The 14348-nt window shown below is 42.7% G+C and overlaps 1 protein-coding gene across 2 annotated transcripts in view; it reads right to left on the reverse strand.

The window, feature by feature from the left end:
* The window catches only part of macrod2 (mono-ADP ribosylhydrolase 2), a 1184313-nt gene that overhangs the window by 584054 nt on the left and 585911 nt on the right, over positions 1–14348 (reverse strand). The gene's annotated exons all lie outside the window — the stretch shown is intronic.

Consider the following 14348-nt stretch of genomic DNA (forward strand, 5'->3'; position numbering starts at 1 on the left):
CTCTAACCCCAGCCCCTGCTCAAACCCCAGCCCCTGCTCTAACCCCAGCCCCTGCTCTAACCCCAGCCCCTGCTCTAACCCCAGCCCCTGCTCTAACCCCAGCCCCTGCTCTAACCCCAGCCCCTGCTCTAACCCCAGCCCCTGCTCTAACCCCAGCCCCTGCTCAAACCCCAGCCCCTGCTCTAACCCCAGCCCCTGCTCAAACCCCAGCCCCTGCTCTAACCCCAGCCCCTGCTCTAACCCCAGCCCCTGCTCTAACCCCAGCCCCTGCTCTAACCCCAGCCCCTGCTCTAACCCCAGCCCCTGCTCTAACCTCAGCCCCTGCTCTAACCCCAGCCCCTGCTCTAACCCCAGCCCCTGCTCTAACCCCAGCCCCTGCTCAAACCCCAGCCCCTGCTCTAACCCCAGCCCCTGCTCTAACCCCAGCCCCTGCTCTAACCCCAGCCCCTGCTCAAACCCCAGCCCCTGCTCTAACCCCAGCCCCTGCTCTAACCCCAGCCCCTGCTCAAACCCCAGCCCCTGCTCTAACCTCAGCCCCTGCTCTAACCCCAGCCCCTGCTCTAACCTCAGCCCCTGCTCTAACCCCAGCCCCTGCTCTAACCTCAGCCCCTGCTCTAACCCCAGCCCCTGCTCTAACCCCAGCCCCTGCTCTAACCCCAGCCCCTGCTCTAACCCCAGCCCCTGCTCTAACCCCAGCCCCTGCTCTAACCCCAGCCCCTGCTCTAACCCCAGCCCCTGCTCTAACCCCAGCCCCTGCTCTAACCCCAGCCCCTGCTCTAACCCCAGCCCCTGCTCTAACCCCAGCCCCTGCTCTAACCCCAGCCCCTGCTCTAACCCCAGCCCCTGCTCTAACCCCAGCCCCTGCTCTAACCCCAGCCCCTGCTCTAACCCCAGCCCCTGCTCTAACCCCAGCCCCTGCTCTAACCCCAGCCCCTGCTCTAACCCCAGCCCCTGCTCTAACCCCAGCTGTATTCTCTGGCCTGCTGGTAAACTGGAAGTGACCTCAGCGTCTGACCACAGAGAACTATAGAGAACCACATGGAATCTGAGAACACCACTATGTTTTCCTGCCTGTCTGTCTCTTGTCTTTCTGCCACGTCAGAGACAGAGGAGAGGAGGGAGGGATGCTGCCTTCCACCAAGGGGCCTGACAGACAAAGACCAGCAGGTCTGAAGGGTGGAGGAGGAGTGGTGTGTGTTTCCCCAGGCGGATCATCTGTTGCTGTCTAAATGATAGGTCTAGAGGAGGCAGGAGACCACACACACACACACACACACACACACACACACACACACACACACACACACACACACACACACACACACACACACACACACACACAGATAAACCATTTCTTCCCAACCACCACGCGTCTGTCGGCCAGTAAGCCCCTCAGCTGGGCCAGGCCATGATGGATAGGGGCATCCATCCCTCAACCTCACCCCTCACACACTGAAGAGAGAGAGAAAGAGAGAGAGAGAGAGAAAGAGAGCGAGAAAGAAAGAGAGCGAGAGAGGAAGAAGGAAAGAAAAAAAGAAAAGCGAGAGAGAGAGAGGAGGAAAGAGACAAAGATAGGGAGAGGAAAGGAGATAGCACAGCATGCCTCCTCCGACCCCCTGTAGATGAGAATAATTAGAATCCCATGAAACATTCAGGAGGGGTGGAAGTGTTGTTCTCCTCGTTATGTGACATCATAAACGTGTACTACATCATAATCGTGCACTACAAGCCTGTTCTTGGCAGTTCACAGAAAGTGTGACAACTTTATTCATCCTGTTCCTCTCACAAAGTTACATAGTAACTGCACACTAAAAACAAATGGTTCTATATAATGCCAAATAAGGGTCACATGCGCCGAATACAACATGTGTAGTCCTTACAGTGAAATGCTTACTTACGAGCCTCTAACCAACAATGCAGTTTAAAAAAAATATGGATAAGAATAAGAAATAAAAGTAACTAGTAATAAAGAGCAGCAGTAAAATAACAATAGTGAGACTATATACAGGGGTACTGGTACAGAGTCAATGTGTGGGGGCACCGGTAATATGTACATGTAGGTAGAGTTATTAATGTGACTATGCATAGATGATAACAACAGAGAGTAGCAGTGGTGTAAAAGAGGAAGGGGAGGCAATTAAAAATAGTCTGGGTAGCCATTTAATTAGGTGTTCAGGAGTCTTATGGCTTGGGGGTAGAAGCTGTTTAGAAGCCTCTTGGACCTAGACTTGGCGCTCCGGTACTGATTGCCGTGCGGTAGCTTGTAACCATAGTGGAACCCTTTTTGGTGCTATATATAACCTTTTTTTGAAGGTTCTATACAGAACCATGCTCATAAGGTTCTAAATGGAACCTGTATGGTGCTATAAAGAACCCTTTCCTTTAGAACCTTTCCATACAGGTTCTATAAAGATCTATGGAATTTTACCAATAACACCTATGGAATTTTACCAATATAATGTGGCTGACCAGAATAAAAAACCCTGTATAGAAAGAACCATTTTCTGAACTACAAAGAACAATTGAAGGGCTCAAAGGGTTCTTTGGTCAGTATGGTTCCACATAGAACCATCCCCCTTCCTAAAAAGTCATTTTTGGAACCCTCATTTTTGTGTGTGTAGTTAAGCGTGCCACTCCTTGAAAAAGCAGGAGAAAAGCATCCAAGAAAAGTGCGCTTGGGCTACTAGACAAGCTTAAAACTTTCCAAACTGCTTGACAACTCAACACAGACTTATAACAACAAACGCTTTTACTTCAATTTGGCTGAACAACTGCTTACTTTTAACTTACAGTCAGAGTTCTTAACATTCGTAATTTCAACAAAGTCTATGAAGTATAACTATATAACAAAAGTATCAAGATCTTACGCTTACTTCTTACTTTCAGAGCATTTGGCTTTTCCACAAAGTCTATCAAGTATAACTGAATATAACAAAGGTATCAAGGCAGGATTTTGACAGACAGAACTGCCTCGTCATCTTAGATGTATTTTGTAAAGTAAGCTCTCAATATTCATGTTCTAACCAAGGTGATTTTTGTTGACCCTGCCGCAGTTGGAGAGCACGGCCTGTATTTTGGCAGAGCCTCCATTTTGGCTCTGAGACCAGCAGTGTCCTCTGACCATGCAGTGAATACTAAGCACTCTGGGCCACTGATGTCAGCACGGAGCCGGTCGGTCAGGACAGGACAGGAGCTAGTTAACCTCTGACCGTTAACCTCTGGTACTGACCCTCACAGGATGATCACACTGCATTTAGAGGCGTCCACAGCGCATGCTTACTAAAACACTGATCATGACAGTACTGATCACACTGCATTTAGAGGCGTCCACAGAGCATGCTTACTAAAACACTGATCATGACAGTACTGATCACACTGCATTTAGAGGCGTCCACAGAGCATGCTTACAAAAACACTTTCCATCAAAAAGCAGGCTTGTTGTGTTCTGGAAGAAAATACTTTTCACACTATCATGCCCCACTGTGCTGGCTCAGGTATTTCCATTTCACACTGTCCTTATAGGATGGTGAATGATTACCCAGGACAGTACAGCTTGGTTTGGCTCGGTATTGTGGAAAGCCTTTTACATTTTGTTAATGAAAAGGAACTACCTAAGCTGACAATAGTGATATCTCCTCAGCAAACATTTTATGCACTTATGCATATTACCAGTATGTCTGTTTGTGAATGTCTTACATTCATTCTGCCTGTTTGAGTGAAGACTCAATGACCGGCTCCTTCTGATCCAGAGGGACATTTAAAGAACATATCTTTATTAGCCTGATATGCGACGCCATAAGAAAGACCTGAGAGACGTGTTTGAAAAAGACTTTTCATATGCTAATTTGATTATGTTTTGTAATTAAATGAAGTCTTCCATTAATGTAAAACCCACACTTTTCTCTGTTTGTATGCAGCATTTATTATGCCTCCTGCTGTGATCCATTATGTTGTCAAGATACGTTTTATTCTATGCCTTTCTCCTCATAATCACCAGAACGTGATTACAGTACAGTATGTGCCTGTCAGCTCAACCAATCAGTGGGCGGTTGCCGGCCGGTTGCTAGTTAGCTATAAATCACAAATCCAAGGAAAGAGGAAAGTATGGATTTGTTTATGTATTGATGTTGTGCCAGATTTATTTGCAGCGTAGCACTTGATAATTTCCTTGTATTGAGAAGCTGTGGTTTGACAGGCTATCTGGCTGGTTGGCTTAGTTTAGCCCTTCTGGCAGTATCCATCCTCTATTTCATATCCCATTATTGTCTGTGTGCGTACTTGCGTGCGTGTGTGGGGTGCGTTTGTGGCGTGCGTGTCATGTCCCATTATTGTGTGTTTTGTTCCGGGTCACCTTCACACGGAAATGAGAGCTGCACAGCCTGGAGCTGAGGTGATTAGGAAAATATTTATCAGCAGTATACTGTTTTCTCAACAGAAACAAGAAACGGGATATCAACGCATATTGCAGATGGCTCAATTAACGATATCAACTAATTCCTCTCTGTGGTTTCGCCTGAAAACACAATTGTTACATTTTAGAGAAAGGAGGCTGGATTTAGCACACCAATACTACCACAGACAGACACAATATACACTGGTATCAGCTATGATTCATCCTCATAAAATGTTACCATGGAGACACTAAGGAAAAGAGAGAGGGTATCTTGATGCCCAAATTACTTTTTTAGAAACAAACAGGGTCTGTGTTTTGTGAGGGATTAGCGTAGAGGGCAAACATCCAAACAGTAGATTGGTAATAATTGGGTGGGTAACATTAAGCACTATTAGCTGTCATGATCATTTGCTCATTACTCTGTTTCCAGCCACAGTTTATATAAATAATATGTACTACCGTTCAAAAGTTTGGGGTCACTTAGAAATGTCCTTGTTTTTGAAAGAAAAGCACTTTTTTTTTTATACCATTAAAATAACATCAAATTGATCAGAAATACAGTGTAGACATTGTTAATGTTGTAAATGACTATTGTAGCTGGAGACGGCAGATTTTTTATGGAATATCTACATAGGCGTACAGAGGCCCATTATCAGCAACCATCACTCCTGTGTTCCAATGGCACGTTGTGTTAGCTAATCCAAGTTGATCATTTTAAAAGGCTAATTGATCATTTTAAAACCCTTTTGCAATTATGTTAGCACAGCTGAAAACTGTTGTCCTGATTAAAGAAGCAATAAAATGGGCCTTCTTTAGACAAGCTGAGTATCTGGAGCATGAGCATTCGTGGGTTCGATTACAGGCTCAAAATGGCCAGAAACAAAGCACTTTCTTCTGAAACTCGTCAGTCTATTCTTGTTCTGAGAAATTAAGGCTATTCCATGTGAGAAATTGCCAAGAAACTGAAGATATCGTACAACGCTGTGTACTACCCCTTCCACAGAACAGCTCAAATTGGCTCTAACCAGAATATAAAGAGGAGTGGGAGGCCCAGGTGCACAACTGAGCAAGAGGACAAGTACATTAGAGTGTCTAGTTTGAGAAACAAATGCCTCACAAGTCCTCAACTGGCAGCTTCATTAAATAGTACCCGCAAAACAGCAGTCTCAACGTCAACAGTGAAGAGGCGACTCCGGGATGCTGGCCTTCTAATCTGGGTAAAGTAACTAGGCAACAGGATAGACAATAATAAGAGTCAAATAAAGAACAGAGTAGCATATGATGAGTGTTAAAGTTTGTGTGAGTGTGTGTAATATTAAGGGAAAGGGGGATACCTAGTCAGTTGTACAACTGAGTGCCTTCAACTGAAATGTGCCATCTGCATTTAACCTAACCCCGCTGAATCAGAGAGGTGTGGGGGGCTGCCATAACCAACATCCACGTATTTGGCGCCCGGGGAACAGTGAGTTAACTGCCTTGCTCAGGGGCAGAACGACAGATTTTTACCTTGTCAGCTCGGGGATTCGATCCAGAAACCTTTTGGTTACTGGCCAACACTCTAACCACTAGGCTACCTGCCGCCCCCATTACTATGTGTGTGCGTGTATGTATTTAGTGTATGTGAATGTGTGTCGGTTTCGTGTTAGAGTGTCAGTGCAGTGTGTTTGAGTGAGTATATGTGACCTTTCAGGAAACTAGGCGTATGTCCCGGGTCATTACTTCACAGGAGAGCCATTTGAACATAAACTTATTTTAATTTTTTATCAAAATGCGTTTTTTTGGTAGAAATGCCTTCTGGAACATGTACACTTTCATGTGCCTTAAAAACTTCTTGTCAATAGTTTTCACTTTCACTTTGGAAAAAATTGGGCCCAAATTAAACTGCCTCGTACTCTATTCTAGATCGTACAATATGCATATTATTATTACTATTGGATAGAAAACACTCAAGTTTCTAAAACTGTTTGAATTATATCTGTGAGTAAAACAGAACTCATTTTGCAGCAAACTTCCAGACAGGAAGTGAAAAATCTGAAAACGAGGCTCTGTTTCAGGGCCTGCCTATTCAATTGCCTAATATTTATCGATATGCATGCACTTCATACGCCTTCCACTAGATGTCAACAGGCAGTGGAAGGTGGAATGGGGTGTCTAGCTTGATCTGAGGTCGAACAAGAGCTCTTGGAATGACGTGTCCAGAATTTCCTTTCTCTACCTAGGCGCGGGAAGCACCTCCATATTGTCTCATGATAAGCGTTCGGTATACACGGCTAATATCTCCGGCTCTGTTTTTATTTGATACATATTAGAAAAACATCATAAAGTAGGTTTTTTCAACCGAGTTTCATCAGTTTATTCAACGTTTATTGGGACTTTTGGAGTTTTCCGTTCTTTGCGTCGAGAGAAACTGGGAACGTCATCAACATTGGCTAGCATTGTGGCACGAATTCGACAGGAGAAAAGGACATTCTAAAACCAAACAACGATTTATCCTCGACCTAGGACTCCTTGTACAAGATTCTGATGGAAGCTCAACAAAAGTAAGAACAATTTATGATGTTATTTCGTATTTCTGTGGAAAACGTTATTCCTATTCTCTGCCGTTTTGGCGGGCGCTGTCTCGCAATAACGCAAGCTGTTTGTTATGGTAAAGTTATTTTTTAAAAATCTAACACGGCGGTTGCATTAAGAACCAGTGTATCTTTCATTTGCCATACAACAAGTATTTTTATGTAAAGTTTATGATGAGTTCTTTGGTCAGATTAGGTGAGTGTCCAAAATAGCTCCGGACATTCTGGTGAATCGATGCTACATATTCACAATGTATAACCACGGTTTGCAGCTCTAAATATGCACATTTTCGAACAAAACATAAGTGTATTGTATAACCTGATGTTATAAGACTGTCATCTGATGAAGTTGTTTCTTGGTTAGTGACTAATTATATCTATATTTGGTCGGTTTTGTGATAGCTACCTATGCGGTAGAAACATGGTGAAAATATGCGGTTGAGTCTGGCTATTGTGGTTAGCTAATAGAAATACATATTGTGTTTTCGCTGTAAAACATTTTAAAAATCGGAAATGATGGCTGGATTCACAAGATGTTTATCTTTCATTTGCTGTATTGGACTTGTGATTTCATGATATTTATATGCTATTATTTACTTGTGGCGCTATGCTAGGCTATGCTAGTCAGCTTTTACTGATGAGGATGCTCCCGGAACCGGGATGGGTGTTAAGTAAAGGTTAATAATAAAATGGTATGCCATCTGTAAATACAAATAAAATTGTAAAATGTTTGTGCCTAGTTGTTTAAGCCACAGAAAAATACAGCAACCTTCCCACTAGCCATGATTGGCTGAGATAATGAGTGGGCTGGACATGCCGAGAGAGGAGTTCAGATTGGTCTGCCATATAGAGGGCTTCTGTCTATTTGAGCTGGTCAGTCTGTGTTGGTAATCCTGTTGAACACGTTTAAATGTATTGTGCATTGGAGCTGCATAAGTGTTGATCTCCAATTTCTGGAGGATCGAGTTTTGAAATCGGTGGAATTAGAGTATGATAGCAAAAGAGATGGAGAAAACACCTGTCTCTGGATTACATCTTCAAACTAAGGCCAACCATGGCCTAGCAACCGTGACAGGGAGACGCGTCCATCATGCATGATAATGTATACAGGTAAGATAGTCTAGCTAGCTACATTTTCAGATATTACACATTTCTAATTTTGACAGAAAGTGGTTTCATTTCAAGCTAAAGTGTACTCTTAGCTAGCTAGCTGATGTTAGCTGGCTGGCTCCCTAGCTAACGTTGGTGTATGATGGTATTATTCGTATCCCAGAGTCGTTTGCTTGGCTAGTTAGAGCCTAATGTTAGCTAGCTGGCTGGCTCGCTAGCTAACGTTATGTGTATGATGATATTATTTGTATCTCAGAGCCGTGTGCGTTACTAGTTAGAGCCTAATGTTAGCTAGCTAACATTTAACCTGGTTGGTTAGCTACCACTATCATCAGATTCATGCAAGGTGTAGTAACGTCATGAGTTGGCACTAACCAGAATATATTTTGTTGTTCATTGTTGTTGTTTAACTAGCTAACTTTAGTTGGCTGGCTCCCTAGCTAATATTATGTGTATGATGTTATTATTCGTATCCCAGAGCCATTTGCTTGGCTAGTTACAGCCTAATGTTAGCTAGCTAACATTGAACCTTGTTGGTTAGCTCCCAGCAGATTCATGCAGGGTAGTAATGACATGATTTGGCACTATATTCATTGTTGTTTAACTAGTTAATGTTAGCTGACTGGCTCGCTAGCTAAAGTTACGTGACCTGTATGATCTTACACATTGTTTAACCAGCTAGCTACATGTCTTAACAAAAGACTCCACTATGCAAATAACCATTTCGGATGCATTCGTAAATTCAGGCTGAGTATGCCAGAGCGCAAATTAACTGATGCATTTACGAATGCACAACACCCGTTGAATATGGCCGGTGTCAGTAAAAGTCGGCAAAAAATATGAATGAAATTGTTGCCAGCAGAGCTGGTTATGTTGTTTTCATGTTATCCAGAGGTAAACAAATCATCAAATCATCGGCCAGAGCGTCATCGGCCAGAGCGTCATCGGCCAGAGCGTCATCGGCCAGAGCGTCATCGGCCAGAGCGTCATCGGCCAGAGCGTCATCGGCCAGAGCGTCCGTGAGCGAAAGGAGATGGGTGGGGCTAAAGCTTAAGAGGGTGTGAACGATGCTGAATGGGTGTAGACAAAGAGCCCTTCACTAGGTACCAAAACATTCAAAGGCCATTTTCTCAAAAGTGAGTTTACAAGTTTATCAACTTTCAAAGCAGAATTACTTTCCCATTGTTCCTCAAAAATGCAGTGTATGATATACAATTTTTTAGTTCTGTGTCTCTACTTTTATCCAGTGTAAAAAAAACAATTTCAAATGTTGTTACATAAGACCGATTTGAGCCGGTCGGTCACATATAGTGTGTTTACTTAGTCTTGTGAGTGTGCATAGTCAGTGCAAGATAGGGTCCATGTAAGAGATGATTCCTGTTTAGAAGAATGCTACAGTAGACCCTTTGAGCCACGGTGCATAAAATATGATTTTTCTCTTCCTTTTTTGTGTCATCGAATCGGTGACTTTGTCTCTCTTATTTCTAGAACTGTGTGTAGCGTGACTGTGTGTATATGTGTTGTGTGTTGGTAACGTGACTGTGTGTATATGTGTTGTGTGTTGGTAACGTGACTGTGTGTATATGTGTTGTGTGTTGGTAACGTGACTGTGTGTATATGTGTTGTGTGTTGGTAACGTGACTGTGTGTATATGTGTTGTGTGTTGGTAACGTGACTGTGTGTATATGTGTTGTGTGTTGGTAACGTGACTGTGTGTATATGTGTTGTGTGTTGGTAACGTGACTGTGTGTATATGTGTTGTGTGTTGGTAACGTGACTGTGTGTATATGTGTTGTGTGTTGGTAACGTGACTGTGTGTATATGTGTTGTGTGTTGGTAACGTGACTGTGTGTATATGTGTTGTGTGTTGGTAACGTGACTGTGTGTATATGTGTTGTGTGTTGGTAACGTGACTGCAGGCTTCTCTGTCAGCTGCCATATTGGTTTAGTATTTTCCTTTACCTGTGTTTTCCTGGAGGATAGAAAGGCTAATTTAGAAATATCTGTCTGTCGCTCGCTCTCTTCTAACCACTAGCATAGCTTGGGACTATACGGTTCTATCTGCAAAAATGTGATTCTGAGATAATTGGCTTTAAAGTTAAGAACCCTCGTTGGTTTGAATGGGGTAAGCAATATTTATATTGTATTATTTTGAACTTAACAACATGAATTGGGGTATTTAGAGAACTCTATAGTTAGAGAATATTGAACTGAACAAGGCTATATCAATAACTCAATCTTCACAAAAAATGCAGATAGAACCTTATAGTTCCAAGCTCTCAGAGTGTATTTGAAAATACCTGACTGAAGATCTCTCTTTCTCTATATAGATCCACCCCCGACTCAAGTCATGACTTATTTCAGGCCATTTCTTACTATCATCAAACCACTAAGGGAATAAATGGCATATGCTTACAGGCCCAGTGCATGCAAAAACTTGTTTTGCCTGTGTTTTTTATATTTATATATATATTTTTTTTTTTTCACACTATGAGGTTGGAATAATACTGTGAAATTGTGAAAGTTATGATAATGACCTTTTAGTGTAAGAGCTGTTTGAAAAGACTGTCTGAAATTTCTGCCTGTTTTGGTCAGATGGAGTTTTGGCCTGCCTGGTGACATCATCATATGGTAAATGAGTTAATAGACCAATAAAGAAAGAGTTCTATACCTCTCTGCCAATAACAGACAGGTTTCTGCTGTCTACTCAGACCACTCTCAGACAGTCAGAGAAAAAATATTATTCTTATATTGACCATTTTAATTGAAAACAAGTAAGCTGCTTTACTTAATTGTTAACCAGAATTTATTTGATATTGAGATAAAAATGGATGCATTGGATATTTATGGGCTTTACATTTCCACCTGGTACAGGCAGATGATGACTGACCACCCCTCAGAGCCTGGTTCCTCTCTAGGTTTCTTCCTAGGTTCCTGCCTTCTACTGAGTTTTCATTAGCCACTGTGCTCAAGGCCATTGCTTGCTCTTTGGAGTTTTAAACTGGGTTTCTGTAAAGCACTTTGTGACAACTGCTGATGCAAAAATGGCTTTAGAAATTAAATTGGACTGATTGATTGAATTTGATGATATATGAGGGATTTGGTTACTTCGTATCCACATTAAAGTCCCACCTCAGAGGAAGTTGCCACACCTACAGAATAATTCCTGTCCTAGAGTGGAAATTCTCATTTAGGTTCATCAAGTTTGAAGACAACACAACAGTAGTAGGCTTGATTACCAACAACGATGAGACAGCCTACAGGGAGGATGTGAGGGCACTCGGAGTGTGGTGTCAGGAAAATAACCTCTCACTCAACGTCAACAAAACAAAGGAGATGATCATGGACTTCAGGAAACAGAAGAGGGAGCACCCCCCTATCCACATCGATGGGACAGCACCCAAAACCCTCACAAACTTTTACAGATGCACAGTTGAGAGCACCGCCTGGTACGGCAACTGCAACGCCCACAACCGTAAGGCTCTCCAGAGGGTAGTGAGGTCTGCACAACGTATCACCGGGGGCAAACTACCTGCCCTCCAGGACACCTACAGCACCTGATGTCACAGGAAGGCCAAAAAGATCATCAAGGACAACACCATCTGAGACACTGTCTGTTCACCCCGCTACCATCCAGAAGGTGAGGTCAGTACAGGTGCATCAGAGCTGGGACCGAGAGACTGAAAAACAGCTTCTATCTCAAGGCCATCAGACTGTTAAACAGCCATCACTAACACAGTGTCATGACGTTGGCAACAGAGAGACTGCTGCCTACATACAGACTTGAAATCATTGGCCACTTTAATAAATGGATAACTAGTCACTTTAATAATCTTTCATTACTCATCTCATACTGTATTTTATACCATCTATTGCATCTTGTCTATGCCGCTCTGTCATTGCTCATCCATATATTTATGTATATATTCTTATTCCATTCCTTTACTTAGATTTGTGTGTATTAGGTAGATGCTGTGGAAATGTTAGATTACATGTTAGATATTGCTGCACTGTCAGAACTAGAAGCACAAGCATTTTGCTACACTCACAATAACATCTTCTAACCACGTGTATGTGACCAATAAAATCTGATTTGATTTGAGGTTCCATCTCGAAGACTGGCGCAGGCTGCAAATACATATTCAGGAATTGAGGGTGGGAACATTGTGGTGTAGCAGAGAAATAACAACAAATAGGGTACTGACTGACAGCTGTCAGTGTAACTAGCTTGCATGCTAACCTTTTCCAGCTAATGAAAGTTATGTGAGCACCATTTCAGTTAAGACAGGCATACTTTGTCAGGTGAAAATAATTATTATTTCAGAAAAATAACTACCAGTCTACCTGTCAAGAGATGAGTCTCAGCTGAACCCTGACTAGCTGCTGTCATGTAATATGGATAGCCTTTTGAACTTTTGAATGGTTTGGAGCGTGTATGAGTTCGTTTTGCATGGCCCGGTGCCTCGGGTGGATGGAGATTGCTCTTTAGGATCAATGGAATGGTCGAAAATGAACAAACCTTACATACCCGGGCCATGCAAAACGGATTTCCCTAAAAGGTTAGTGGCCAAAACCATTCACCTTGGGGCGATGGAGGAAGTAGGGTTCTAAAATGCAATCAAATCACGCAATTTTACCATTACTATAAAATAGTTATATATTTATTTTTATGCAGACTAGCTAAATAAGATCAAACATTAGTTTGCACCCACTATTTTAATTTGCTCTATGGCAAGGTGGCCAAGTTTAGGCTTGTCACTAGTTAGCACAGCTACAAAGTCATAAACCCCAACTATTTCTACATTTCCAGTTCTTAAAATCAGATTTTAAACCTACCTGTCACCATAACCATAACCACACTACTAATCTTACTAACCCTAACATTAAATTAAAACCAAAAAGCTCATTTTTATTTTCATGAATTTGTACGATATAGCCAATTTTGACTTTGTGGCTGTTTTATCTAGTGGAAACCCAAGTGTAGGCTACAGAGAAAAGCTGTTTGGCTTTTAGACGACTTGCGAATAGGAAGAACTTTGCAGCAGGTGTTTCTGACTAATAAACATTGCCATGCTGGTGGGTGGTAACATTTAAATAAAACCCAGCCCTGAAACGTAGGCTGAAAATAATTTGCACGTCATCACATAGGAAAAGACACGTAAGACTCACGGAGACATCCGAAGTCACACATTCGGATTTGGCACTTCAAGCCCAAATATATCGACCTTTGACTAAAACTATGACTTTTTGACATACATCGTTGTGCAACATCATGGGTAAGCTCTGGACATCGTCTTTCATCTCAAAAAAGTGGATTTCTACTGGTGTGGGTGTTTAAAGAGACGTATAATTTACTCCATTTATTTTTAAAAAGCTGTCGTTTCCCTAAAATACTTTTCACAGCTAAACCCATCTGAACACCTGGCTGTTTCCTGGTTCTATGAGGTGATATAAGTCTATTCACCACACATCTTCTATTCACCATCTTCATCCATACTCCGACGTGTAGCATATTCAGACAAATGGTTTCATTCAGTGTGAGTGAATGGGAGATTATTTCTGACTGGGTTCTTGGATACTCGTGTCTGTATAGGACAGAACATCAGGCAGTTAGCAGGGGGGCCTAGAGAGCTTAGCCATGGGGTGTGTCTGAAATGGCACCCTATTCCCTATATAGTGCACTACTGTTCACCAAGGCACATAGGGGTCTGGTCAAATACGGTTCCATTTCAGATGCAGCAATGGTGATCAGGATTTTTATTTGAAAGCAGTGAATCAGGTATCCAGGTCTCCAGGCTCTGAACAGTCAGTCCTATGAATCATGTCTCCAGGCTCTGATCAGTAAGTCCTATGAATCAGGTCTCCAAGCTCTGAACAGTCAGTCCTATGAATCATGTCTCCAGGTCTCCAGGCTCTGATCAGTAAGTCCTATGAATCATGTCTCCAGGCTCTGATCAGTAAGTCCTATGAATCAGGTCTCCAGGCTCTGAACAGTAAGTCCTATGAATCAGGTCTCCAGGCTCTGAACAGTCAGTCCTATGAATCATGTATCCAGGTATCCAGGCTCTGAAAAGTCAGTCCTATGAATCATGTCTCCAGGCTCTGATCAGTAAGTCCTATGAATCAGGTCTCCAGGCTCTGAACAGTCAGTCCTATGAATCATGTATCCAGGTATCCAGGCTCTGAACAGTCAGTCCTATGAATCAGGTATCCAGGCTCTGAACAGTCAGTCCTATGAATCAGGTCTCCAGGCTCTGATCAGTAAGTCCTATGAA

Source organism: Salvelinus alpinus, chromosome 3 (assembly GCF_045679555.1).
Source record: "Salvelinus alpinus chromosome 3, SLU_Salpinus.1, whole genome shotgun sequence".
Lineage (NCBI taxonomy): Eukaryota > Metazoa > Chordata > Actinopteri > Salmoniformes > Salmonidae > Salvelinus > Salvelinus alpinus.